This window comes from Natrix helvetica (genome assembly GCF_964273705.1).
Source record: "Natrix helvetica genome assembly, chromosome: 6".
In the NCBI taxonomy this organism is placed as follows: domain Eukaryota; kingdom Metazoa; phylum Chordata; class Lepidosauria; order Squamata; family Natricidae; genus Natrix; species Natrix helvetica.
In genome coordinates, this window is record NC_138553.1 from 70064958 (window position 1) to 70092847 (window position 27890).

The following is a 27890-nucleotide window of genomic DNA, read 5'->3' on the forward strand; positions in this document are numbered from 1 at the left end:
CTTGTTGAGACTCTAGAAAGAGTGCAGAAAAGAGCAACAAAGTTGATTACGGGACTGGAGGCTAAAACATATAAAGAATGCATATCTTTGCAAGAACTGGGCACGGCTAGTCTAGTGAAGAGAAGGACCAGGGGTGACATGATAGCAGTGTTCGAATATTTGAGGGGCTGCCAAAGAGAGGAGGGGTCAACCTATTTTTCAAATCACCCGAAGGACAGACAAGGAACATTGGATGAGAACTGATCAAGGAGAGATTCAACCTAGAAACAAGGAGAAATGTTCTGGCAAAACAATCAACCATGGAACAGCTTGCCTTCAGAAGTTGTAGATGCTTCATAACTGCAACCTTTCAAGAAGAGACTGGACTGCCATCCATCAGAAATGGTATAGCATCTCCTACCTGAGCATGGAGTTGAACTAAATGACCTAAAAGGTCCCTTCCAACTGTTATTCTGTAACTCTGTAATTTAAAATTCATTGCATCAACCAGCTTAGGATAGTTGGATTTGATATGAGTTTCTACTGGCACTTGCACTGTTCTGCTGTAATGAATAGCTCAGATATTTTCATTATATTTTATCTTGTACACATATTAAAATAAGTTATAACATGAAATGAGAACTTTTGTCTTATTTAGTCCTATTAAAATCATACTTTATGGACTGTTAATGTGGAACATAACTTTCTTCACAATTGGATGTATTAAAAAAGATTGTTGCTAGCTTTTCTAGCAGCTTCATGAAGAGGCAGCAGATCACTTTTGAAGTCCAGTTCTCAAAGGCATCCTGATTGCTTCCCTATGTCATTTTTCAAGATTTTCCCAACCTTGAACTTAAATTCTGGGACAAGGAAGAATGGCAATCACTTAATTTTTGAAATAGATAGTATTGAGCTAGATTGTTGTATGAGGACCTAATTTAGTTGAGACCACCTGGATCAGATGAACTCTAAATTAGTATAAAGGTAAAGATAAAGTTTCCCCTCACACATACTGTATGTGCTAGTTGTTCCCAACTCTAGGGGGCAGTACTAATCTCCGTTTTAAAGCTGAAAAGCCAGTGCAGTCTGAAGTCTCCATGGTCATGTGGCTGGCATGACTAAACACCAAAGGCACACAGAACGCTGTTACCTTCCCACCAAAGGTAGTTCCTATTTTTTCTACTTGCATTTTTACATGCATTTGAACTGCTAAATTGGCAGAAGCTAGGACAAGTAATGGAAGTTCACTCCGTTACGTGGTGCTAGGGATTCGAACCGCTGAACTGCTGACCTTTCTGATTGACAAGCTCAGCGTCTTAGCCACTGAGCCACCTTGTTGTATGAGGACCTAATTTAGTTGAGACCACCTGGATCAGATCAACTCTGAATTAGTTTAGAATATGCATTTTTTTCATTTGGATTCTATATATGAGTTTAAGAATTCTAATTCCTTTCCTCTTTTGAAAATTTGACTTTGTAGATTTCTAAAAGCCTTTGAAACGATAAAACTTCATTGATTGAGACTAAATTGCCATCTGGTAAGATTTTTTTTTGGGGGGGGGGGGAAGGATTCCCCTCAAGCCTACTATTATACATTTCTTTTTGCAGTTAAGGCCAGATGCCAATCTGTTTTCATCTTGCCTTTTTCATTTCCACCCCAGGAAAAATACAGGCGTTAACCTGTTCATTGGAAGAAAAGCCCAGGTTAAATGCTTGTGTTATCTTATGTATTAAAACTTGAAAGATCATGACACCAAGTTTTTAAAGAGAAAGTTGTTCTTCAAGTTGAACTCAACCACCAGGGATTACATGAAAACAATGCTATTGTTTTTGCTTGCTTCTTTTATTTTTCAGGATTGTCAGTTGTTGCAAAAATTTTCTGCAGGAAGTCCTGATCTATGAGGAACTTGAAGCATTTCTTCAATCAAACAATAAGAACTTACTATTTTAAAAAAAAAACTTGCTACCTTGACTATCCAAAGAATTAATTTATATTTTATTTCAAAAAGGGTTAACTAGTTAATACATTGGTGGCTGCCCAGAGAGATGATTGATATAGTTCTTTCATTAGTCTTCTTTACTGTTCCTACTAGTTCATGTCTGGAATAGTGTGGGTTCTATCATTCTGGACCACTTCCGATTCACCCTAATGCTTGTTTTAATCAATTAATCATTATTAATTATTTAAACCATATTGGCTATCTTTGGGAAAGTTACTAATTTAAACTGCTGATGTTGACCTTCTAGACCACATTTTCAGGGACCTCCTGTTCTAGTGATCACCAGGAAACAATTCTAACATCACTGGAAGTTTTTAAGAAAAGACTGGACAGCCATCTATCTGAAATGATATAGGGTCTCCGATAGGAGTAGAACCCTAACCCTCCCAGCTCTTATTCTGATTGAAGGGTTTCTCCTATTTGAGATTAATCAAACACAGATATCTAGACACTAGTTTAAGGAGTAAGTCTAAGATTTGCCTTGGCACTATTATTGGTTTTGGCATAAATGACTCTAGATTGCCCCTGCCAACTTCTAGAGTCTTGAAACGTTACCCTAAGATATTTAAAACCTGGAACTTGTTCCATTTCGTTAATTTCTATTTGCCATTGGGTTTTGTGACAGCTAGGTCTTATTGAGAATAGCATTATTTTAGTTTTGGAGTAATTAACTGTAATCCCTTCCTTGTTGCAGAATCCTGCTTAGCCCCACAAACATTTCCCGAGGCTACCTTGCTGCATCATTAGCGTACAGCAGCATTTGCCAAATGTCTATCTCCAGAGTTTAGGAGGTGAAATTCCTTTTTTTGGTAAAAGCAGTAACCACTGAGTTTGTATGAATATTGAACCGTAAAGAAGCTAAACTACAGCCCTGCTGAACAGCTTGGCAGATTGGAATGTCTGCAGTAAGATAAGTAAGCTTTATTGTACTGAACTTGGATCACTTGTTTTAGAGACGAACATTCTGATTCGTGAAAGTTCCCGATTGTCAATATGTAAGGAGGAACTTACATTTTTAAAGTTTAAAAAGAGCTTTAAACCACACATTTAAATTATGGGTGAGCCAGTATAGATAATGTATTAAATTGATTATTGCATTGATGCATGGTTGATGTTGATTTATAGTCTATAACTGTGATGGCAAACCTATGGCACGCATGCCAGAAGTGGCACGCAGAGCCATTTCTCCTGGCACGCGGAGCCATCACCAGTTGCTCTTCCGGGTTCGGGCACAGCAGCCAGCTGGTCTTGATGCTCATTGGCATGCCAGAAAGCAGAAGTGGACCCTCCCGGTGCGCATGCGCAGGCCAGGAAAATGATATTTTTGTTTCCAGATTGCACATGTGTATCGGCCATTAGGTGATCTGGTTCCTGACGCGCATGCACGTGCAAAAACAAGCAACAGGGAGAGCAACGGCCGTGTGTGCCAAAAGACGCAGAGAGAAGTTCAGGGCCATTGCTTCTTAGTGGAGTAGAGCTGTGGTCAGGGCTTCCCACCCACCCTGCCTGAGCAGGCTTCTTGCATGGCCCCAGCCCTCCAGCCCATGGCTCAGCTGCAGTCCGAAGTGCCTGGCTGGTTCGGACGCCCAGAAAGGCAGTGGCAGCGGCAGTCACAAGGGGAAGGGCAGGAACAGCCGGCCGGCCCCTGCAGCTACTCCCATCCCAACCAGAAGCGGCACTGTGACAACCGCTGGGGGTGAGGAGGTGGCAACGGCAAGGATGGGTTTTCCTCCCTTCCCACCTGAGCAGGCTACTTGCACAGCTCCAGCCCACAGCTCTGATGAGGATCCACAGTCTGGAGTGCCTGGCTGGCTCGGGCACCCCAGAAGACCAGCAGCTGCAGCCACAGGGGAAAGGGCAGGAGCAACCAGGCAGCCACCGCAGCTGTTCCCATGTCAGCGAGCCAGGCCCTTGGTGGTGTCTTTATGAGGTTATTCTCCTCCCTGCCAGCAGCTCCTCCAGCATCCCGGCTGGAAGCAGCAGTGCAACAGTCGCCATTACCAGGGACGAAGGGGTGTTGATGGCAAGAACGGGTGACCGCCACCCCTTTGTCCTTCTCCAACAGCGGCTATTGTGCTTCTGCTTCCAGCTGGGATGCTGGCAGAGGAGCTGCTGGCGGGGAGGTGAGCTACCCACATAAAGATGACGCTGAGGGCCTGGCAGAATATATCCCGGCTGGAAGCGGCAGTGCTCCGGAACACGGATCCTCATCAGAGCCATGGGCTGGAGCTGTGCAAGAAGCCTGCTCAGGTGGTGGGGAGAGAGGGAAACCTGGGACCACCCATCCTCACCATCACCATCCCTTCACGCTGCTGCTTCCAGCCGGGATATATTCTGCCAGGCCGTTGGCGGCGTGGCAGTGGCGAGGATGGGTGGTCCCAGACTTTCCTCCCTGGGACCGCCTGTCCCAGGGAGGGAAGCATTGTAGGGGCATTGTAGGGGGGAAAGGATAATGCCAGGGGTTGCTCCAAAACCCAGGTCGGGACCATGGAGCCAGGGAATGGGTCTCCCAAGGGGTTGGCTGGCCAAAGCGCAGACTTTCGCAGGCTGCAATAGATACGAAATCTGTGTGCTGGGCGGGTTGATCGCCTTTTCTTTCTTTTTTTTAAAAAAAGAATTTTATTGGTTTTAAAAAAAAAATTGGGGGAAAGGGTAGGTGGATATACAAAAAAAAAAAAAAAAGAATTTGGCAGCTCCATCGTGCTAGAGGTAGGAATCTCTCCAATTCTCACAACGTTTTACAGAAAAAAAAAAAAAAAAGATAAAAGATAAGCAGAAACAGCATCTTATTATACATTGTATCAACCATGTGTTCAATCATCTCTTTTGCCACTTTCTAATATATCAACAATTAAAATGATATTCCAGATATATTTATTTTTTTGTGATCTGAGTCTTTCCATTATTGTTCAGGTGATCGCCTTTTCCTGAAGCCCCGGTGAGTAAAACAGGTGAGATGCAGTGATCCGCTCAGCTGCACTGAACAGAAGGGCTTCAAACAAAGGAATATAAGACGGAATAGAACAGGGGTGAATGGGCAGGGCCAACTAATTGTTGGAACTACTGGTTCACCAAAACCAGTCTGAACCCGTTAAATCCCACCCCTGCCTGAATAGTTGAATTGGATATCCAGGTATGAGATCCCTGCCGTACTCCAGTAAAAGTAAAAAAAAAAAAAATGTATAAACTATTAATAAAATACAATAATGAGCTGTCAAAGGTGTTGAGATTTTGAGTTTTATGATTAGCTATATTTATTTCCATGTTTAAAGTCAAATTCTTTAACTTTCCAGGTGACATCAAAAGAGAAAAGCAGATTTGCTCAGAAAGCTATTCTTTGCTGAATGTGCTTAATTAGTTGCTAATTAAAAATTCATATAAAATTAATAAAGAACAAGAAAACGCATATATAAATGTGAATATTACAAAAATAACATATTATATTAAAATAAATGCTTACAGAAATGCACACATTAGGGAAAATATATTAATGCGAAAATTAGTCGGAACATTGATAAAATGTGTTTTCATGTGCTGGATTTATTATTTTATGTTTTATTAACTAAATATATTAGGGACAGTTTGGAACTCTATGAATACACATTTTCCAACCATTTTAAAAATTAATATAATGGTATTTGTACAAACCCACAACACTGATATAAAATAGATTTAAACTTATCTGCTCAACCCTAGAGATATTTCTTGAAAATTAAGTTCCATTATTAATGGAAGAGGCATAATCATGGCTATTGAAAATGGAATATTGTTTGGAACAATACTGTTTGGAACATAATGTTCCTTGGTTTATTGTTTAGCTCTACTAAATAAACATGAAATTATGATCACTGGAGTCTACATGTTAAATTTTGGTGAATATTCAGAGGCTAGTATGATATAAAGTTAAGCCAAATGGATCCGCTTTAGACCTTTCTGAGAGGAAGTAAAGCTTCTTTTAAAATAGCCAGAACGAAAACAAAACTGTTTTGGGCACAAGTCAACATTTCGGGGACTTGCAAAAGAATATGTAGCATTTCTATGTACTTGTATCCGTGGTGGGATTCAAAAAATTTTTACGACTGGTTCTGTGGGCATGACTTGATGGGCATGGCAGGGGAAGGATACCATAAAATCTCCATTCCCTCCCCACTCCAGGGAAAGGTTACTACAAAATCCCCATTTTCTCCTGATCAGCTGGGACTTGGGAAGCAAAGAGTAGATGGGGCTGGCCAGTGAGTGGTGGTATTTACTGGTTTTCCGAACTACTCAAAATTACCGCTACTGGTTCTTCAGAACTGGTCAGAGCCTGCTGAATACCACCCCTGACTTGTAATGTGTTTGTGGTGTGTGACAGAGAAGGGGGGGGGGGAGGAGAATGAGGGAAAGTTGTAGTTTTCAATGTTTTTGCAATATGAAGATTCAATGCTAATAGTTCAATCTTACAATTCTAAAAAGATTGTTCGGTTAACATTGGTTCCAGATGACTATAAAATCCATTCTTATGGTTTGTTTGGCAATAATCTCAATGTGGCTTGCCACTGCCTTCTTCTAGGAACTCTTATTTATGGTCATAAATTATCTTGGTGGCTTCCCATCCAAGTAGTAGTCGTAGTAGTAATAGCAATAGTTTATAAGTCTACTTATAAGTAGTGTATAAGTCTAATTAGACTTCTAAGTTTATATGGCTACTTAGTAGTAATTGCAGTATTTATAAGTCTACATTATTGACTGATTAGATGATGTGTATAGGAAGAAAAAAACCAAGATACAATATTTAAAAACATAAAGATAAAAGAAAGGTAAAATAGCCAAATCAAAAAGGATGAAATAAAAAAAAATACATTGCACTGTAATTTGTTAATATAAACAATATTCATCACTTCTATGACACAGTGCAATATGACAAATTCTGGTTACCTTATCCAGGCCTAGGATAGGTATAGGTGGATATAAAGGAAGACTGACAGACTGACAGCCAGACAAACAGATAGGTATTCATGTAAAAATTCAATAAGTAATAATGATATAGAATAATATCAGTTTAAATATTTCACCAGAGCATTCTATAATTCTGAAATCTCATCTCAAAAATAAATTTAATAGCGTTCCAGTATATATGTTTGTTTATTGATTAATCTTGAATAAACACTTTTAAAATTTGTAACATGAATTATATTTTTACTAAACAAAAATTCTCGTTGAACTGATTGTTAATAGACACCTCTTCAATGTGTAACTTTTTCAGCAGGTACGGTATAAAAATGTTGTGAAATGCTTTTTGCTGATTTTTAAAAGAATCCTTTTTGTTATGTATAAATTTAAGTTAATATAGGCAATGTTAAAATAATTCTTTTGATTTTTTTAAAAAAAATAAATAAATCATAGTCCTTTGTGGCTTAAGGCTATTGTGAATCTGAAAAGTTATAGAACTCATTTGTGACTTTTTGATTACTATGGAAATGGAAAAATATTCCTGAAGGGCACAATCTTACCAGAACTATGCATCTAATCATATTGATTTTATTGTACATAATTAACATTATAATATAAAGAAATTAACATTGTATTATAATATGAAAGGGTTATAGTGCCTTCTAGTCAGTCTTGATTCGTGACAACCATCTGGATAAGTCCTTTTCTAAGCGAGATTGTGGCCTGCTATAAGAGAAAGTAAATGATCTAAAATCACCCAGTTGGTTTAAGACTGGATTAAAACTTATTTCTAACCTGGACATTTTTAACCTCTTAGACCAGGGATGTCAAATCAAGGCCTGCGGGCCAGGTTTGGCCCATGGGGTGCTTAGATCCAGCCCATGGGGTTGGCCTGGAAATGGCAATTGACTGGCCTGTAGTGCCTCTGCTAGGAAATATGGGGCAAGGGTGGGTTCCAGATTCTTTTACTGCCGGTTGGCTCAGGGACATGCTTCAGGCACAGGAACCCTTGATGTGCACTATGCACATGTGCAGTAGCGAAAAAATTACTTCTGTGCATGCGCAGAAGCAAAAAACAAGTTGGTGCCGCCTACGCCACCGCCGATAGAACCAGTTCTGGGGCGTGGGCATCTAGGTTAATACCTACTCAGCCAAACTGGTCCAAACTGGTAGGAACCCACCTCTGGAAAGGTGTGTGTGTGTGTGTGTGTGTGTGTGTGTGTGTGTGTGGTCCCCAAGCCCCATTTCCAGCCTGAACAGCCTCCTGCAGCACTGTCAGCCAAAACATGCCTCCCACACCCCATTTTGGCTTGCAGGGTGCTGCAGGGAGGCACCCATCCCATCTGCCATGCATCTTGTCTCCCCCCACCCTCCCCAGCCGGCCCACAGAGGTCAACTGCAATGCTGATCCGACCCTTAAAGAAATCCAGTTTGACACCCGTGACGTAGGCCAAACTGGCTCTAAAGGGCATTTCATTTTAGTATGTATTATATCTGAGCACCTCTGTTAGCAAATCCAGTATGTCTCTATCGGCAACCGTTATGCTGTTCTGGTAGACCAGTGGTTCCCAACATGGGGGCCATGCCCACAGGGGAGCAATTTTATTTTTAATGGGGGCAATTCGAAAATGAACTATTAACTGAATTTTTGAAAGTCTGCAACTGCCAGCCGATCAGATGTGTTCCCATTAAGGATCATGGGACTGGCAAAGACTCAGTCTCTCTCTCTCTCTCTCTCTCTCTCTCTCTCTCTCTCTCTCTCTCTCTCTCTCTCTCTCTCTCCCTCCCTCCCTCCCTCCCTCCCTCCCTCCCTCCCTCTCTCTCTCTCTCTCTCTCTCTCTCTCTCTCCTGAGGGTTTTTGCTGCTGGGTGGTTGCAAGGAAAGTTGCTCTGTGACGAGACTTGAGAATGAAACAGACTAAATTGGAGCCTAATATAAAATCTCTCTGCAGCAGGCATCAAGCCCAAGGATCTCACCAACTCACTAAAGCTGCAATCCTACAACATTTTTCCCAGGAGTAAGCCACATTGAACACCCTGGTACTTACTTCTGAGCATACAAACATAAGTTTGCGTTGTAAATATGATCTTGAGGTGAGCTCAAATTGTATTTTGAATTTGTTAGGTATCTCTATTTTATCATGCATAGTAATTAATATGATCAAAGTATTACAGGAAAAGCTTTCCTTAAAATTATTTTATATTTATGCATTTCAGTTCTCTATTATTTATTTTATTTATTTATTATTCGTATTTATAGACCGCCCCTTCTCCCGAAAGGGACTCGGGGCGGTGTACAGTCACTAAAATGCGTTATAAAATACATACATAAAACAGTTAAATAATTAAATACGTAGGTGGAGGAGGTTGCAAGACTGTATATAGAATAATAAATATAGTACATTAAAAGCTTATTAAAACCCCAAACCCAATTAAAATGAATAAATCCCTGGGAGGTAAAACTAAGAAAGTGCCAGGCCAGCTGATTGAAATAGGTGAGTCTTTAACTTTTGACGGAAGGAACGGAGGTCAGTGGTGGTTCGAATGTCGGGGGGGAGGTCATTCCAGAGGGTTGGGCCCATCACAGAGAAGGATCTACTCCTAGGTGTCGCCCGCTGGCATTGCCTAGCAGACGGCACCAGGAGGAGCCCCTCTCTGTGTGAGCGGATAGGTCGCAGGGACGTGTGTGGTAGGATGCGATCCTGCAGATACCTAGGTCCTATGCCATGGAGCGCTTTAAAGATATTATATGTTTTGAAACTTCATTTGCTGTTTTTTTTTTTCATATCCCTTCATACTATTATTTTTTTCAGTTCCTCAGTACTTCTACTGTCTTTCGTTCTTTGATTTTTCTCTTTTGTGGATGCCATGTTCTTTGGAACCTTGTTTAAACCAAGTTAATGACCTTTTAGGTTTCCTCCATGTGAGTAGGAGTTCACTTTTTCAATATTAAGAATTATCTGTCATGGGGAGGGGGGGCATCAAGATTTTAGAGTTGCTTCGGCGGGGCATGGCCAAAAAAATGTTGGGAGCCACTGTGTTAGACTAAGGCAGTGATGGTTAACCTTTTTGTCCTTGCATACCAAAAGTACGTGCATGCATGACAGCATGTGCGTGCATGCCCACACCCATAATACAATGCACACGTGCCCCCCCACCTCTCCTGTGCATTCTTGGACAACCCCCCATGCTCCATTTTGAGCCTGGCAAGGCCTCCATGAAGTCTTCTGGGACCAAAAATTGGGCGAGGGGGGACACCCCTCCATGCTCCTCTCCCTGTGTATGCCTATGCTATTGCAGTAGTTATGTCAGTCTTGTATGCAGCTGTATTCCTCTCTAGCAATCATCTCCATTGTTCAGTGATGCATTTTCTGCCTCTCTAGGATTTACCTCTATCTGCTCCTGTGAGGCACTTCCTGTTGGATGTATATTGATGGCTTCTATTGCGTTTTGAAGAGACCCAAAAATCCGCTTGCCATCGGTGCATGCTTGGCGCAGCTCAGCTGGGGCTCACGTGCTGACAGTGAGGCCTCTGTGTGCCATCTGTGGGCATGCATGCCATAGGTTCTCCATTACAGGACTAAGGAATAAGACATGAATCTCTTTTATTGAACAATACTAAATTCAATGAGCCAAATGCGTTAATTATAATTATTTGTGGTAGTCATAATACTAGGACTTAAAAAAGAATAAGGAAATCAAGACTCTAGAAAGAGTGCAGAGAAGAGCAACAAAGATGATTAAGGGACTGGGGGCTAAAACATATGAAGAACGGTTACAGAAACTGGGTATGTCTATAATGAAAAGAAGGACTTGGGGAGACATGATAGCAGTGTTCCAATATCTCAGGGGTTGCCACAAAGAAGAGGGAGTCAAACTATTCTCCAAAGCACCTGAAGGCAGAACAAGAAGCAATGGGTGGAAACTAATCAATGAGAGAAGCAACTTAGAACTGAGGAGAAATTTCCTGACAGTTAGAACAATTAATCAGTGGAACACCTTGCTTCCAGAATTTGTGAATGCCCCAACACTAGAAGTCTTTAAGAAGATGTTGGATAGCCATTTGTCTGGAACGGTACAGGGTTTCCTGCCTAGGCAGGGGGTTGAACTAGAAGACCTCCACGGTCCCTTCCAACTCTGCTATTGTATTGTATTGTAAGAATCCTAATCATTCCCTAAGAAGATATAAATTCATTTTGCAGTTTCTACCTTTTATCAGGATATTGCATAGACTATGTCTGATTACTAAAGTCCAAGCAGTTTAGTGGATTAACATGAGAGCTGGACAGAACTTCAAAAACAAATAACTCTGCAACACCCATTACTCTCTTCCATTATCAGCAGGCAAGATGTTTGAGTGACAGCATCCGTTTCACTAGAAGTCTAGTGCGAAGTCTTGACAGCTTTTCCAACACAAGACATTAATATAGCCTGAAACTATTTTGAGACAATATGAAAACAGAGGCTTTATTTGATTTGCTACTGTATTGAACAGCTCTTCTGTGAAATGTATGAAATTGACACCGTGCTGCCACACATCATTTGTCTCTAGTTATCCATAATTATATGAACTTTTGTTTTCTCATGTACTCAGAAAAAGGCAGAAGATAGAAAAATGTATGTAGTAATAAGTACAGCACAGATTTATGGCCAATGTTTAATGTATTCTAATGCTGAATACTTGGAGTGGAAACAAAGTTATTCCTGAAATGATTGTTGTAGAATTTGCCTTTGGAGGAAAAGTCTGAAGAAACAAATCTAGAAGCCTTATTTTCATATTTTCCCAGAATTTTTTTTAACTTAATTGTAGAACAAATTCAAGAATTAACAAGCAGAAGCCTAAACTGCTGATGTTACTGAAACAGTAGTGAGATTCATTTTTTTTTACTTCCGGTTCTGTGGGCATGACATGGCTTAGTGGGTGTGGCTTGGTGGGCATGGCAGGGGAAGAATACTGCAAAATCCCCATTTCCACCCCACTCCAGGGAAAATCTTCATTTCTACTGCACTCCAGGGGAAGGATACTGTAAAATCCCCATTCCCTCCTCACCTCACTAACCTGCTTTCCAGCTCCATTCTCCTGTGCAGGGCAACAGAAGAGGACCCAGCTGAACAACTGGGACTTGGGAGGCAGAGAATGGATAGGGGCGGAGCCAGCCAGAGGTGGTATGACCCAGTTCTCCGAACTACTCAAAATTTCCGCTACTGGTTCGCCAGAACCGGTCAGAACTGGCTGAATACCACCTTTGCTAAAGGATGAGCAGATCATGATAAGGATTAACACCAGAATTGTTGAAATTCAGGCAGCAGACAAGTTTAATAAATAATAATGATAAAATGAGTCCACATTAAAGGGGAAAATTGTAATTAAAATATCTGTTGTCAGGCTCTTGAGTTTGTCCAGAACAGAAAATTGACTGTAAAAAAAGAATAGAGCATACTTTATTGAGCATATCATTTTAACAAATTATTTGAAACTGAATTGTAGACATCTTAAGGGAACTACGCGGCTTAGTTTAGAAGAACATCTGACGGCCGTGACCAGGGGGGCCTTTTACCAGGTTCACCTGGTACGTCAGTTGCGCTCCTTCCTGGATCAGGATGCTCTGTGCACAGTCACTCATGCCCTCGTCCTTTCTCGCCTGGACTACTGCAACGCTATCTACATGGGGCTGCCCTTGAAGAGCACCCGGAGGCTTCAGCTGGTCCAGAATGCTCCCATGTTATACCCCTTTTAGGCGGCCTGCACTGGTTACCGGTTGTCTTCCAGGTGCGATTCAAGGTACTAATTATGACCTTTAAAGCGCTCCATGGCTTAGGCCCAGGGTACCTGCGAGACCACCTACTGCCACCAACAGCCTCCCACTGTCCAGTACGATCCCACAGAGTTGGCCTCCTCAGGGTGCCGTCGGCCAGACAGTGTCGGCTGGTGACCCCCAGGGGGAGAGCCTTCTCTGTGGGAGCGCCTTCCCTCTGGAATGAGCATCTCCCGGAGCTTCGCATAATCCCTGACCTCCGGTTCTTCCGACGCGCCCTAAAAAGTTGGCTTTTCCAGCAAGCCGGCCTGGCCTGTTAATTTTATTTAATTTTTAAAATGTGAGTGTTATATAAATTGGATTTGTTTTTTGGACTGTTTCTAATTTCCTTTTAACTTTTGTACTATGTGTTTTTTAATGCTGTACGCCGCCCTGAGTCCTTGGGAGAAGGGCAGCATATAAATCTAATAAATCCAATCCAATCCAACTGAGGTGTCACAGCAGGACTTATCTAGATATTTAGACTAAAACAGCAGATTCAACTTTTGGCAAGTATCTATGGCACTTGTCTTCCTCTAAGTTACTCTGGGCATGTCTTATGATATTTCATGTCCCAGAACACACCAAAAACTGAATGTTAGCTTTGGTGTGAGCTGATCCAAGGTCACATTCACATATATAATTCCAACCAATGGCTAAGGCCTCAGTTGTACATTGTACCGGAGCTTTTGCATCATTAGTGAGAGTGGGGAAATAGAAAACTCATACCCACTTTCAGCAAGGTAGAATTTGATAGAAGGAAAAGAAAAAAAAAGAAAAAAAATTAAATTGAGTTCAGAGCTTTTAAGAACTAGACATACTTTTCAATCATTTTTGAGGGCAACATAGCAGCATAAGCCTTCCTTTTTGCATATAGACGTATTAGATGTTTAACATTTTGAATAAGGATCCTATTATTTTAACCTCTGGGGCAATGTCCTGTTCATACTTTAGGGTGCCATAAACCAATATAGGATAATGACATCCTCTAGTTATTGCCTCCTTTTATGTAATCTTTGACATAATCTAACATTTCCTTGTGGAAAACCTTGTCTGCCCTCCACAAAGTGGAATTCCCTTAGGGAGCTTTTAAATTACACCTCATTTTTCTAGCTTCAGAGACTCACGCCTACCGTTTGTAATATTCAACCTCATTAATCTACTTTAATTAAAAATAAGGCTGCAGTCTCATCCCTGCCTTTGCTCAATAAGAACAAGTGAGGAGTTTACACCAATGAGGAGTTTGCCTTTCAGCTGCCAATCCAACTTTGAATACTCATTCGTTTTCTTCTACTAGCTCATTTTTTTGTGGTATGCATCCTAATTGGAGAAATGAAGGGCACTTTCTAGCTTCTTGATAACTTCTATTAGCTAAAATACTTTTTGTTTTGCTTTGCTTTTGCTTTTTTATCCCATATTTAACTACCTAATAATTGTTTCCATATTATTTAACACTTTAAAAGCAGCAATAAAGTGCTTCTAACATACCATTATTAGCTGTAAACATAGGAGATTCAAGTCACCCAAAATAACCCATCTCCCATGAAAGTAGGAGAAGATTATACATTTTAGCTTCACATATCACCAACCTACTCATCAACGATTGGCCAAACTACAGAAACACATTTTTCCCCCAATAAGAGATTTGGACTTAAGAACATAAGCATTTCACATATTCTCCTTCCTCTTCCTCTCTGTCAGTCACTTTCTCTTCCATTTTACTGTTCAATGTTCAGAGCCACTTAGCCAATCACATGAAACATGCAATTGGGGTGTGTCTGACCCACATTTATGCGGACTAGATTTAGTAAAAGTAAATTGCACTGATGGACGTGGTGGCTCAGTGGCTAAGGCTCAGTGACAGAGCTTGTTGATCAGAAAGGTCAACAATTCCTCGGTTTGAATCCCTAGCACCGTGTAACAAAGTCCCGTTACTTGTTTCGGCTTCTGCCAACTAACTGTTCGAAACATAAACATGCAAGTAGAAAAATGGGGACCACCTTTGGTGGGAAGGTAACAGCGTTCCATGCACTTCACGGAGACGTCTTCAGACAGTGCTGGCTCTCTGGCTTTGAAACAGAGATGAGCACTGCCCTCTAGAGTCAGGAACAACTAGCACATATATGCGAGGCGAATCTTTACCTTTACCTTTTTAAATTGCACTGACTCCAATGGATTTTAATCCCCATCTAGAGGTATAAAAGGTTCTCAATATCACCTGTTTTCAGAAAGATTTTCAATGGATTTATCAAACTTTTGCAAGAATATTCCAGTTGTTTATTTATAGAAATCTTATGGAGCTTATTTATGGAAAGTTCCTGGAATCTTTTATGTTGACCAAAGAGTATAGCTCAACTCTGTTTGAAAATTTGAGAGAGTGGGGAGAGGGGGAGGGAGGGAGAGAGAGAGGGAGAGAGAGGATGAGAACTTTTGCTGGAGACTAGTACAGATCTATTACAAGCTATTGTAATAGATGCTATTATACATCTTGGCACTAATGATCTATCCCAGAAAGATGTACTTTCTGTGCAGAATGATTTCCAGAACTTGGGGTATGAACTTAATAGTATAGGTTGTAGGCTTATCTTTTCAGAGGTTTTACCTGTATATAAGGAACAAAAAGGGAAGGGCCAGCGTGTAGCAGAGTTTAATGTTTGGCTAAAGGAGTGGTGTAAAAGGGAAGGCTTTGGTTTTATTAGTCATGAAGCCTGTAGCTGGTCCAATGAAAAACTGTACAAAAGAGATGGGTTGCACCCATCCAAGAAAGGAACTGAGTTACTTGGCATTAAATTCACAGATTTTCTTGATAAACATTTAAACTGAAGAGCGGGGACAGAGAATTAATAGATACAGAACATCTCTGTCCCCAGCAAACTAAAATTCATAGGGTTATAAATGCATGTAACATAGATGTGTGTGTGGGTAAGATTATCACTCCTGCTGTCAAGCAAAACCAAGCATGTAATAGTGATTGTCATACCATGTGCATGAATCACACAAGTGGCAAGAAAATAGGGGCAGTCAGGCATAATACAGGTTATGTAGACAGTAAACACAAGGTCAATCAAAATGGACTCAAATGTCTATATACCAATGCACAGAGTATGAGGAATAAACAGGGAGAATTAGAAATTCAAGTAAAAGAGGGCAGATATGATATTATTGCCATTACAGAAACTTGGTGGGATGAAACTGACAAATGGAACATACAGCTAGAAGGATTTAAATTATTTAAAAGAAATAGACCAAATAAAAGAGGAGGTGGAGTTGCACTATATATAAGAAATAACTATGTCTCTACAGAAATAGAGCACAACAATAATGAGAACTATCTTGAATGCATTTGGGTCAATATTAAAGGTTGTGGGGGAAATGACATTGCCATAGGTCTATACTACAGGCCACCCAACCAAGCAGAGGAAGAAGATGAACTTTTTGCTAGTCAGCTAACTAAGGTATGTAGGAAGCACACCACAATAGTAATGGGAGATTTTAACTACCCTGACATCAACTGGGAAACAAACTCTGCACCAAGTGGAAGATCCAACAGGTTCCTAACAAACCTAGCAGACAACTTTGTTTTCCAAAAAGTAGAGAAGGAAACAAGGGGATCAGCCATACTGGACTTAATTCTCACTAACAGAGAGGAAATGATAGAAGGTGTTGAAGCCATAGGAACCCTGGGGGCAAGTGACCATGCAATATTGGAATTCAACATTATCCAAACACAAGTAGTAGAACAAAGTCAAACTAGAGTCTTGGACTTTAAGAAAGCTAATTTCAATAAACTTAGAGAGAGCTTGGGAAAAATTCCATGGATGAGAATCCTCGAGGGGAAAACAACTCAAGAAGCTTGGGAAATTTTGAAAAATGAGATTAGAAAAGCCCAGTCTAACACAATACCAATGAAGAAGAAAAACAACAGCTCCCAAAAGAAACCAGCATGGCTGCATAAACAACTATCTGACAAACTGAAAGACAAAAAAAGTAAGTATAAAAAGTGGAAGGAGGGGGACATAACTAAGGCAGAATATCAGCAAATAGCCCGAGCCTGTAAAGATGAAGTGAGGAAAGCTAAGGCTCACAATGAAGAAAGGCTTGCCACAAAAGTAAAAATTAACAAAAAAAGCTTCTTCCAACATGTTAAAAACAAGAAAAAAGTTAAGGAAACAATTGGTCCATTGCTAGGAGAAAGTGGCAAGAAGGTGACAAGCAACAGGGAGAAAGCAGAACTATTTAACTCATGTTTTGCATCTGTCTTTACACAAAGGGATAAAACAGTCCAACCTATCAAAAGCAGCACCACAAAATTAGGAACACAAATTGAAATAGGGAAGAAAATGGTAAGTGAGCACCTGTCTACCCTAGATGAGTTCAAATCACCAGGACCGGATGGATTACACCCCAGAGTTCTGAAGGAACTAGCAGACGAGATCTCAGAACCACTGAATTATATCTTTCAGAGATCCTGGAACACCGGGGAACTACCAGAGGACTGGAAAAGAGCTGATGTGGTTCCCATCTTCAAAAAAGGGAAAAAATTAGATCCAGGAAACTACAGACCTATCAGCCTAACCTCAATACCAGGAAAGATTCTGGAAAAAATAATCAAGCAACGAATTTGCGAACACCTAGAAGCAAACAAAGTAATAGCCAAAAGCCAACATGGATTTGTCAAAAACAGATCATGCCAGACTAATCTTATTGCATTCTTTGATAATGTGACAAAATTAGTGGACCAGAGGAATGCCGTTGATATAGTTTACTTGGACTTCAGTAAGGCTTTTGATAAGGTAGACCATAACCTACTACTAGATAAAGTAGAAGAATGTGGGTTAGACAGCATCACCACCAGATGGATTGGTAACTGGCTGACCAACCGCACTCAACGTGTAGTTCTCAATGGAACTGCATCTACATGGAGGGAAGTATGCAGTGGAGTACCCCAAGGCTCTGTTTTAGGCCCAGTACTCTTCAACATCTTCATCAATGATTTGGATGAGGGAATAAATGGGGAACTCATCAAATTTGCAGATGATACCAAGCTGGCAGGAATAGCCAACACTCCAGAAGATAGGCTTAAGATACAGAAGGATCTTGACAAACTTGAACATTGGGCACTATCTAATAAAATGAAATTCAATGGTGAAAAGAGTAAGGTTCTACATTTAGGCAACAAAAACGGAATGCACAGGTACAGTATAGGTGATACCATACTCAGTAGTAGTAACTGTGAAAGGGATCTTGGAGTCCTAGTGGACAACCATTTAAATATGAGCCAGCAGTGTGCAGCAGCTGCCAAAAAAGCCAACACAGTTCTAGGCTGCATCAACAGAGGGATAGAATCAAGATCACGTGAAGTGTTAATACCACTTTATAATGCCTTGGTAAGGCCACACTTGGAATACTGCATTCAGTTCTGGTCGCCACGATGTAAAAAAGATGTGGAGACTCTAGAAAGAGTGCAGAGAAGAGCAACAAAGATGATTAGGGGACTGGAGACTAAAACATATGAAGAACGGTTGCAGGAACTGGGTATGTTTAGCTTAAGAGAAAGAAGGACTAGGGGAGACATGATAGCATTATTCCAATATCTCAGAGGTTGCCACAAAGAAGAGGGAGTCAAACTATTCTCCAAAGCACCTGAGGGTAGAACAAGAAGCAATGGGTGGAAACTAATCAAGGAGAGAAGCAATTTAGAACTGAGGAGGAATTTCCTGACAGTGAGAACAATTAATCAGTGGAACAGCTTGCCTCCAGAAGTTGTGAATGCCCCAACACTGGAAGTCTTTAAGAAGATGTTGGATAGCTATTTGTCTGAAACGGTATAGGGTTTCCTGCCTAGGCAGGGGGTTAGACCAGAAGACCTCCAAGGTCCCTTCCAACTCTACTATTGTATTGTATTATTGTAAGCTATTTAGCTCTCATCAGTTAGCCTTGGGCTATTTTACATGTTAGGCAGTTATAATAACCTCAAAGCCACAAGCTCTCCTCCCTTATCAGCTGAGCCAGGGGAATGATTAGATGGTTTGTCAAGGCACCTGGTATGCCCCAAATATGGGAGGGAGTATACTGCCCAAGTTCAAATCCCAGTAAGGATGGAACCTAGTGCCATTTGGCTTCTGCCTGCCCTCCAACCTATTGTGGAGAGAAGGGGAAATCTGCAAACAAGGCTATGAGGATAACAAGGGAGGCGTTGCTGAAATGGGAAATCACTCCCCTCTTGTTCCTTGGTGGAAAACTATTTCGGTTTATAGCAGTGTATTTTCTCCCCAGAGCAACTGATATTCCCATTTCTCAGTAAGTTCTGGAGTTCGAGAGAAAGCAGAAATATATCCTCATTTCACCTAAAAATGTACTCTACAAGGTCTTGTTTCATATGCTATTATTGAAATATATGCATAGTGAGATGCCACATGCAAAGTTTGCATTTTTTTTAATTATAAAGATTTTAAAGCACTACAATTTATTGTATTGGCCACAATTATAAGGATGAACAGTTTCAGATTAATTTAAGGCTCCTTTTAATCCTTATTATTTAGTTGGCTTCTGTCAACCTCTGAGTGGATTCTAATATTATTTCTTAAAATGCTAAACTGTCATATTGTATGTTTATATTGTCACAATTTAAGGTGGTTATAAAAATAATAGCTTTATAGATATTGAATAATTTTCCTTGCCCTCCCTCCCTTTCTTCCTTTCTTTTTTTCCGTTTTTGAAGGAGCTTCAAAGTAAATAATATAAATACGTGCAAAATAAATTAAATCACTATTTACCAGTAAACATTTTTGCAAGTTTCTTTTCTTTCTTCTTTTAGTAATTGCCTGCCCGTGTTTATTATTAAATTCTACGTTTTTGCAATCTAGTGTTTTGAATAGAATAGAATAGAATAGAATAGAATAGAATAGAATAGAATAGAATACTTTATTAGCCAAGTGTGATTGGACACACAATAAATTTGTCTTTGGTGCATATGCTCTCAGTGTACATAAAGAAAAATAAAATAGAATACATTTATCAAGAATCATAAGATACAACACTTTCATCGCAATTCTATCACCTTTAGATTTTAATGTCCGCCCCTCTGTTGAAATATAAAATACTGCCAATGTAAATTCTTTCTTCCCTTTTTAAAATGCAATATTACACATAATCTGAATTACATGAGCCTATTATACATAACAGTAAGGTATATCTGCATCATATGAACATCAATTTGTAGGTATATGTGTCCATGGGTTTAAAATATGTATTGACATTACTTGTGCTAAACCAAGATCTTCATTTCATGCTTTACTGGGTTGAAAGGTGTTTATGGCCTTTCTTCTTATCTCTGAAGAACATGTTGAGACTTTCTGTCACTTACCTGCCTTCAAGGGCTTATGCACTGGGCAACATGTGTAAGTTTTCTACAAAGGTTAAAGTACCTTTGTTTCATGCCACCAGAGAGCACTGTTGCATTGTTAGGCTTAATGGATGTGTTTTCTTGCAGACATTTGCCACAGAGCTAAGTAGGGAAATAAGGCTGTGCTAAATATTCCTTCTTTCAGATCATATGACAAATGTCACTGATGCAGAAAGCATAATAAATCAACCAGTCTTTTTCCCCCCTACCTGTTTGGTGTGTTTGGAGCTTGACATTCCTTTGACATTTCTCCCCTTTCTAAACAAATTAGTTCAGATTTCTGAAGGTTGCAATTACCAGCTCCATTTCTTAACCATATTTTCATGAATATGGCTTGTTTTGCCGGTTCAATGGAATGTCTGGAGGCTATTATGATCCCCAGGTAAATCAAGCAATCTTTGTATCTCCATGTTTCCAGTGGAAGTTCCTAGAGATTGGAATTGCCAATGAGAAGATTGGTGTAGAGATTAGAAGGTGTCCTGTATTCTCTGTATCCAGATCCTGATGATGAAACTTAAATACTTTGGCCACCTAATGATAAGAAAGGACTCACTGGAGAACAGCCTAATGCTTGGAAAGATTGAGGGCAAGAGGAGAAGGGGATGACAGAGAATGAGGTGACTCAATGGAGTGGCCGAAGCAGTAGGCGTGAGCTTAAATGGACCCTGGGGGATAGTAGAGGACAGGAAGGCCTGGAGGAATGTCGTCCATGGGGTCGCAATGGGTCGGACACGACTTCGCAATTAACAACAACAATTCTGTGAAATTTCCCATTGCCATTGAACTCTGTCACAAGAAGATAACACATCTGGTAGCCCTTTAAAAATAATGTAAAATTAATATGTTTTAATGAATACAGAATAATTGTATTGTGAATGTTTCTTCCTCACTAAGAAAGGATGAAAATCGTTTGCATCCTCTCTCTCTCTCTCTCTCTCTCTCTCTCTCTCTCTCTCTCTCTCTCTCTCTCACACACACACACACACACACACACACACACACAAACACACACACACACACTTATATTGTATCCTTAAACTGTGTTAATAGAAACTGTGCCGCAAACTATTGTTTCCCAAATCATTCTTTCTTAATCATTAACTACTTTGTATCATTTCCTCATTTCCTTCCTCTGAAGATGAAAACCTGGGGGTCCCCATAGAGTTGCACTATGACAGCATTATGTAAAATCCATTCTGCTTTTAACATCTGGCCTCCTGTGGTTTGTTCAATTCTTATTGATATAATTGAATGACTTAAAAAGAGGTTGGCTTTAAAATAACGTAGATTATCAGCCGTGAGCTCTTATGGCCTCTTTTTCTTCTGTCTATGATTATGATACCCCTTTATCTCACTATCTCCAGGCTGAATATCTCCCATTCCCTTTAGTAATTATTGGCTCATTCCATTATAGGTCCCAACTTAGTGCCATTATTGTACTCTGTGGGTTTGATAAGCTTGCATTATAATGACTTCTTTGCCTTTCCAAAGAATCTTTTCCAATGCTGTGGAGTAGGATTGACATGAAGACTTCCTCCACATCACTCATGGAAATCAAACATTAATGAGAATTTTAATAAGTTCGATCATATTTCAAGCTCAAACTATTTGGAGCTGACTATTTTAATCAAACTGCCTTCCATAGTTTGCAGAACCATGGGGTACTTTGATGAAGGTATTCAAATTGCTTCTATTCAAAAGTAGATCATTGGGGTGTACAAGAAGGAAAACCATGCATACCATTATATGTGTGTGTGTGTGTGTGTGTGTGTGTGTGTGTGTGTGTGTTGTATTTGTACTGATAAATAAATAAAGGGAGACTAGTATAGATCTATTTCGAGCTAATTAGCTCTCATCAGCTAGCCATACTCTTACTGGGATTTGAACCTGTGCTGTTATATATCTCAGGCAGGAGCCTTATATAACATAACAGCTATATAACATATATAATAGATATATAACAGCACAGGTTCAAATCCCAGTAAGGGTATGGCTAGCTGATGAGAGCTAATTAGCTCGAAATAGATCTATACTAGTCTCCCTTTATTTATTTATCAGTACAAATACAACACAAACATAAAAGGCAACATTAAAAATAAGAACATGGTTTTCTGCCTGCATGGTCTTCTGTGATGAAGCCGAAGGACAGAAAGAGGGAGTAGTGACCTTCCTCCCTTTATTTAGGCATACCAGGGGTTGTAACACAAATATATATATATATATATATATATATACATACATACATACATACATACATACATACATACATATATATATATATATATATATCCTATATATATATTGGATTCCAATCCATACATGAAGTAAACTGATGCCCACCACGGAGATGTGGCACGACCACAAACGCGAAGCCAAACAACAGTAACGCAACTCACCAGTTCAAATCCCTCTGCAACTCAGACTAACACAAGCACAACCAAGCCCCCACCCATACAGAACACGCCCCCATCCAATCAGAGCACAGCCAAGCCCCCTACCAATCAGAATACACCTCCTCCTAATCAGAATGCAGCCAAGCTCCCACCCAATCAGTTCAAATCCCCACTGGCAGTTAAAAAGAGGAACCGGCCGAGACCTCACATTGCTCCTGGAAGCACCAAGCCGGAAGCACCAAGCTGAAGATGATGAATGAGACTTCATCGAAACGTCGTGAAGATACTTCCAATTCTACGCGGGAAAAAAGCCGAACAACCAAAGACATACATATATACATACATACATACATACATACATACATACATACATACATACACATACACATACACATACACACATACATACATACATACATACATACATACATGAATGTACTTTATCAAACATTAGTTCCATATGAGCCACATTAAAATAAAACAGTATTTGCACTGAACCATTGCACACTTGGTGGATTGGCATGTATACTTGTATTAAGAAATAGTTTTCAGCATTCATGACAATGGATATCAAAATTAATTCATTTGGACGAGAACTTCTGTAGTAAGTAAAACCCTGATGGCTCATTTGGGAGGAAAATGAGCCAAAGATTGTCTGAAAAACAACCTTGAAAAAGGACCTGGCAAAGTTGGCCTTGAAAGGAGAAGGTCTTGATGTATGGCATTGTCACTATATACAAATCTACCAATAGGAAGATTGAGGCATCCTTCTATCCATGAAGACATGAGCATACATTTCTCAACATTCATGTATCTACTTGTTGTATGTTGACAAGCAAATCATCTCCCAGAAATGCTTTAATTTGGATTCTTGTTCTGAACTGGGAAGATTTGATGTTTTTAATAGATCTTTTCAATTCTAATTGTCTATTAAAAATACATTGTTTTTGTCAACCCTGCAAGGTAATGAAGGCTTCTAGTCAGGACTACTCTTATTGTAGCAGCGATGGCACTGGAACATTGAAGTCTGAATGTGCTCCAAAATTTGTCTTCCTGGGAAGTAGGGAAGGCCTTATCTGAGCTGTTTTCTCAATTTATTTTCTTGGCCCAGACTCAAACCTCACTTATCTGCTTGTTGCCTTGGTAGCAGTTCTTCCTCCTTTTCTCCAAGGCAATTCCCTATGCCCTTTACACTGGTGGACAATGAAGTCATTGGCATCGCACTGTGCTTTATGCCATCTTCTCCACTCCGACATAAAACCGGGAGATGTTGAGAGATGCAAAACTGCCTCTGTACTTGATCATTCTTTCACTGCGTATTTCATCTTGCCTGTCCCAAAATGCAGGACATGTTTGCTTAACAGCAATTGATGTTACCATTCATCCATTTATTCTCCATATGATAATTAATGTCAGTGACGTGCGGTGACATTTATGACTGGTGAGGCTGGTGACGTCATCAAACCACGTGGTTGCTCCGATCGCAGGGGCGCAGCCCTAACGGAGAAGTTTCTTCAGCTCCAGCCTCAATCAGCGCAGCCGCGGTCCCCTTCATCTTGCCTCAGGAAGGAGGGGAATGGGACCATGTGTGCAGGGGAAGGGGATCGCGGCTCTGCTAATCTGAGGCTGTGCGCTGAGGAGCCGCCTGCACACATAGTCCCATTCCCCTTGCAAGGATCCCGGGCTCGCCCGATGTAAAAAATGCCTAGGTACCGTGTTTCCCCGAAAATACAACCTGTCCCGCGCTCACTGACCTAGCGTTATCCTGAAAGCGCCAAGTTACAGGAGCCGGGGGTGGGGGGAGCGCTCACGGTATACCATTGGGGAGTGCCTGCTGCCGCCGCCCGCGGCCGCCACCTGCGGCCGCCCCCGCTGCCTGCTGCCGCCTGCTGCCGCCTGCTGCCGCCTGCTGCCGCCGCCCGCCGCCGCCGCCCCGCGCCACTCTGCGCCGCCGCCCCGCTCCGCCACCGCCGCTGCCCCACTCCGCGCCGCCCCGCGCCGCCGCCGCCGCTGCCCCGCTCCACGCCGCCCCGCGCCGCCGCCGCCGCTGCCCCACTCCGCGCCGCCCCGCGCCGCCGCCGCCGCCGCTGCCCCGCTCCGCTCCGTGCATAACATCCAAACTCCAAAACTTCCAGCATCGGCCGCTCTAGGAGTGCTCTCTCTGGTGGGCCGGCTGCCGGACAGAGAGTTTTCCGGACAGAGTCTTCCAGCAGCCGGCCCACCATAGAGAGCACTCCTAGAGCGGCCGATGCTGGAAGTTTTGGAGTTTGGAAGTTATGCGCGGAGCGGGGCAGCGGCGGCGGTGGCGCGGGGCGGCACGGGGTGGCGGCGGTGGCAGCGGGCAGCGGCAGCGGGCAGCGGCAGCGGGCAGCGGCAGCGGGCAGCGGCAGCGGGCAGCGGCAGCGGGCAGCGGCAGCAGGCACTCCCCAACCTAGCGGTATAGCGAAGGCGGCAAGCAACGTGAGCGCTCCCCCCACCCCTGGCTCTTGTAACTCCTGCAGCCCCAAGTGTGCCGATCTCGCCATTTTTTACATCGGGCGAGCCCAGGATCCTTGCAAGGGGAATGGGACGTGTGCAGGAGGCTCTTCAGCTCCAGCCTCAATCAGCGCAGCCGCGATCCTCTTCCCCTGCACACGTGGTCCCATTCCCCTCCTTCCTGAGGCAAGATGAAGGGGACCGCGGCTGCTCTGATTGAGGCTGGAGCTGAGGAGCCTCCTGCACACGTCCCATTCCCCTTGCAAGGATCCTGGGCTCGCCCGATGTAAAAAATGGCGAGACCGGCACACTTGGGGCTGCTGCTGAGATGTCCAGGGAGGCTAAACCAAGCCGTGCGCCTCTCACAGCCACTTTCACGGCTTCCTGGAGTAATTCTTTTTTATTTTCATGATGAGAGTGGTGAGGCTCCGCCTCCCCTGCCTCCACTGACTGCACGTCACTGATTAATGTTATCTTTTTGGCAGGATAAAATTAAAAAAATTTTTTTTTTAAAAAAAGAGCCAGAATTTCAAGCCTAAAATGTGCAAATAATATATAGATATACAATCACACACAATCAATCAAGTGAAACTGCATGCTTGATGAAAAGGAGACAAAACAATCTTTTGAGATGTGAGAATGTGCCATTTGCATCTTCAGGGGTAGCCTTTCTCATGATATGCGGTGGTCAGAGAAAAGTCTGTTTCATCAAAGCCTTAGTAAGACCACACTGAAAGTACTGCATCCAGTTTTGGTCATCACACTATAAAAAAAAGATGTCGAGGCTCTAGAAAGAGTGCACAGAAGAGCAACCAAGATGATTAGGAGACTGGAGGCTAAGTCATACGATGAACAGTTGCAGGAACTGGGCATGGCTAGTCTAGTGAAGAGAAGGACCAAGGGAGACGTGATATCAGTGTTACAATATTTGATGGGCTGCCACAGAGAGGAGGGGGTGAAGCTATTTTCCAAAGCATCTGAAGGCCAGACAAGGAATAATGGCTGGAAAGTGAACAAGGAGAGATTCAACCTGGAAATAAGGAGAAATTTTCTCACAGTGAGAACAACCCATCAATGGAACAGTTTGCCTTCAGAAGTTATAGGAACTTCATCACTAGACGTTTTCAAGAAGCGACTAGATTGCCATCTGTCAAAAATGATGTAGGGTCTGCTTGGGCGGTGGTTGGACTACAAGGTGCCTTTCAACTCAGTTAATCTCTATCTGTATCATCCAAATCCTGTGAATCTCCCAAAGAAGATTGTCCCTTAGCAGGCTCTCTTCAGATACATGGACCAGGTAGATGGAGACAAATGTGGAAAAATGGGTGTTTAATGAGCACAAAGGGAGACACAGAAAATTATGATCCATGAGACAGTGGGAAAAAAATTAACAAGGGAGAAGTAACTTTAAGATGTTGCTTTATAAACTGATTAGCATCCAGACATTATTCTGCAGAATTTACATGGTCACCCTTTTAGCAATGCAGAATTGGCTTATTGTCATCCATCTGTACTTTGGATGACAGCTGCTGAGAAATAAAAGGTTCTCGGAATTGGAAAGATGTGACCGAGGTTTTGGGTGACACAGATATCGCTGGTATGAGAAAGTTAAGGTTCATGTGGAGTTTAAAAATCATTATGCTAAACGTGCCACATTGAGAATATGGAATAGATACAAACCCAGATAGAAAACTCTGCCTGAAAATACCTTTCTAGTTGTCATGGCTGCATCTCACCTATCCAAGCTTCATGAGCAGGCAGTGCAGACATTAACATGGGAGGGGGGAGAGAGGGAAAGAATGAAATGTGAAAAAGGAGGGGGGATGGAAGCTCAGCCGATCCATGTGAGAGGGCCAGCCCTGGTCAAGTAACTATATGCAGAGCTGGAAATCAGGCACCTATTTCCCAAACAATTGTACATAACCAGGGGATGAATGGAGAAGGAACTTTCCTTTGTGTTGTTTGCATGGGAAAACCTCAGATTCAGCTTACGCTACTTCCGTAACCATTTAAGCTTCAGTAAAGCAAAACAAATGGCCATGAGTCTTTCTTTGCTAGACGACTAACTGGAATAGTTGTCAGTAGTTGTTGGCACGAGAAGCATTTAATAAATGAGAAATAATAACCAAACATAAATGGCTAACTTATCAAATATATTTATAGGGAGGAAATGTCCGGACCAAATGTAATTTCTAATGTTGGATTTTCCCCCTTACTACAGGGGGCCCCTTTGTGGAGTATTGTGAAGCCGTTACCATAGCAACTCCACTGTGCTGTACAGTAGAAGCCATTTTACGGCAGTACAGTAGAAGTCATTTTAAGGACAATAGACTGTATCATAATAGAACATACACCCCAAGGGGTGTTAGGGGTCTTTTACCCCCGCAGTATATTTTTCCAGAGAGTAAGTCATCTGTGTACCGAGTTTGGTGGAAATTCCTCAAGGTGTTCCAGAGTTATGCTGGAACACACACACGGAAACACACACACACACACACACACACACACACAGAGCCATTATATATATATATATATATATATATATATATATATATATATATATATATATATATATATAAGGAACTAGAATTTTGTCAAGGAGAATATAAAATAAAATCAAGCAAAGAACTGATAACACAGAGATATAGATGTCAATTGTTTTATTGATAACTATTAGAAAATGTAAAAGTAGACAAACATTACTTTTAATATTGTAAGACTGAGTTTTAAATAGGCTTATGTACACGTGATGAATATGTATTTGCTAAAATGTATATGTTTGTTGAAATTTGAAAGAATCAAATAAAAGATAATGTATGATAATGTACAAAGTAGTTATAATATATAGGTAGAACAACAGGAAAATATGTAGTTGAAATTTACACTACATTGTAATATTTATAGAGAATATT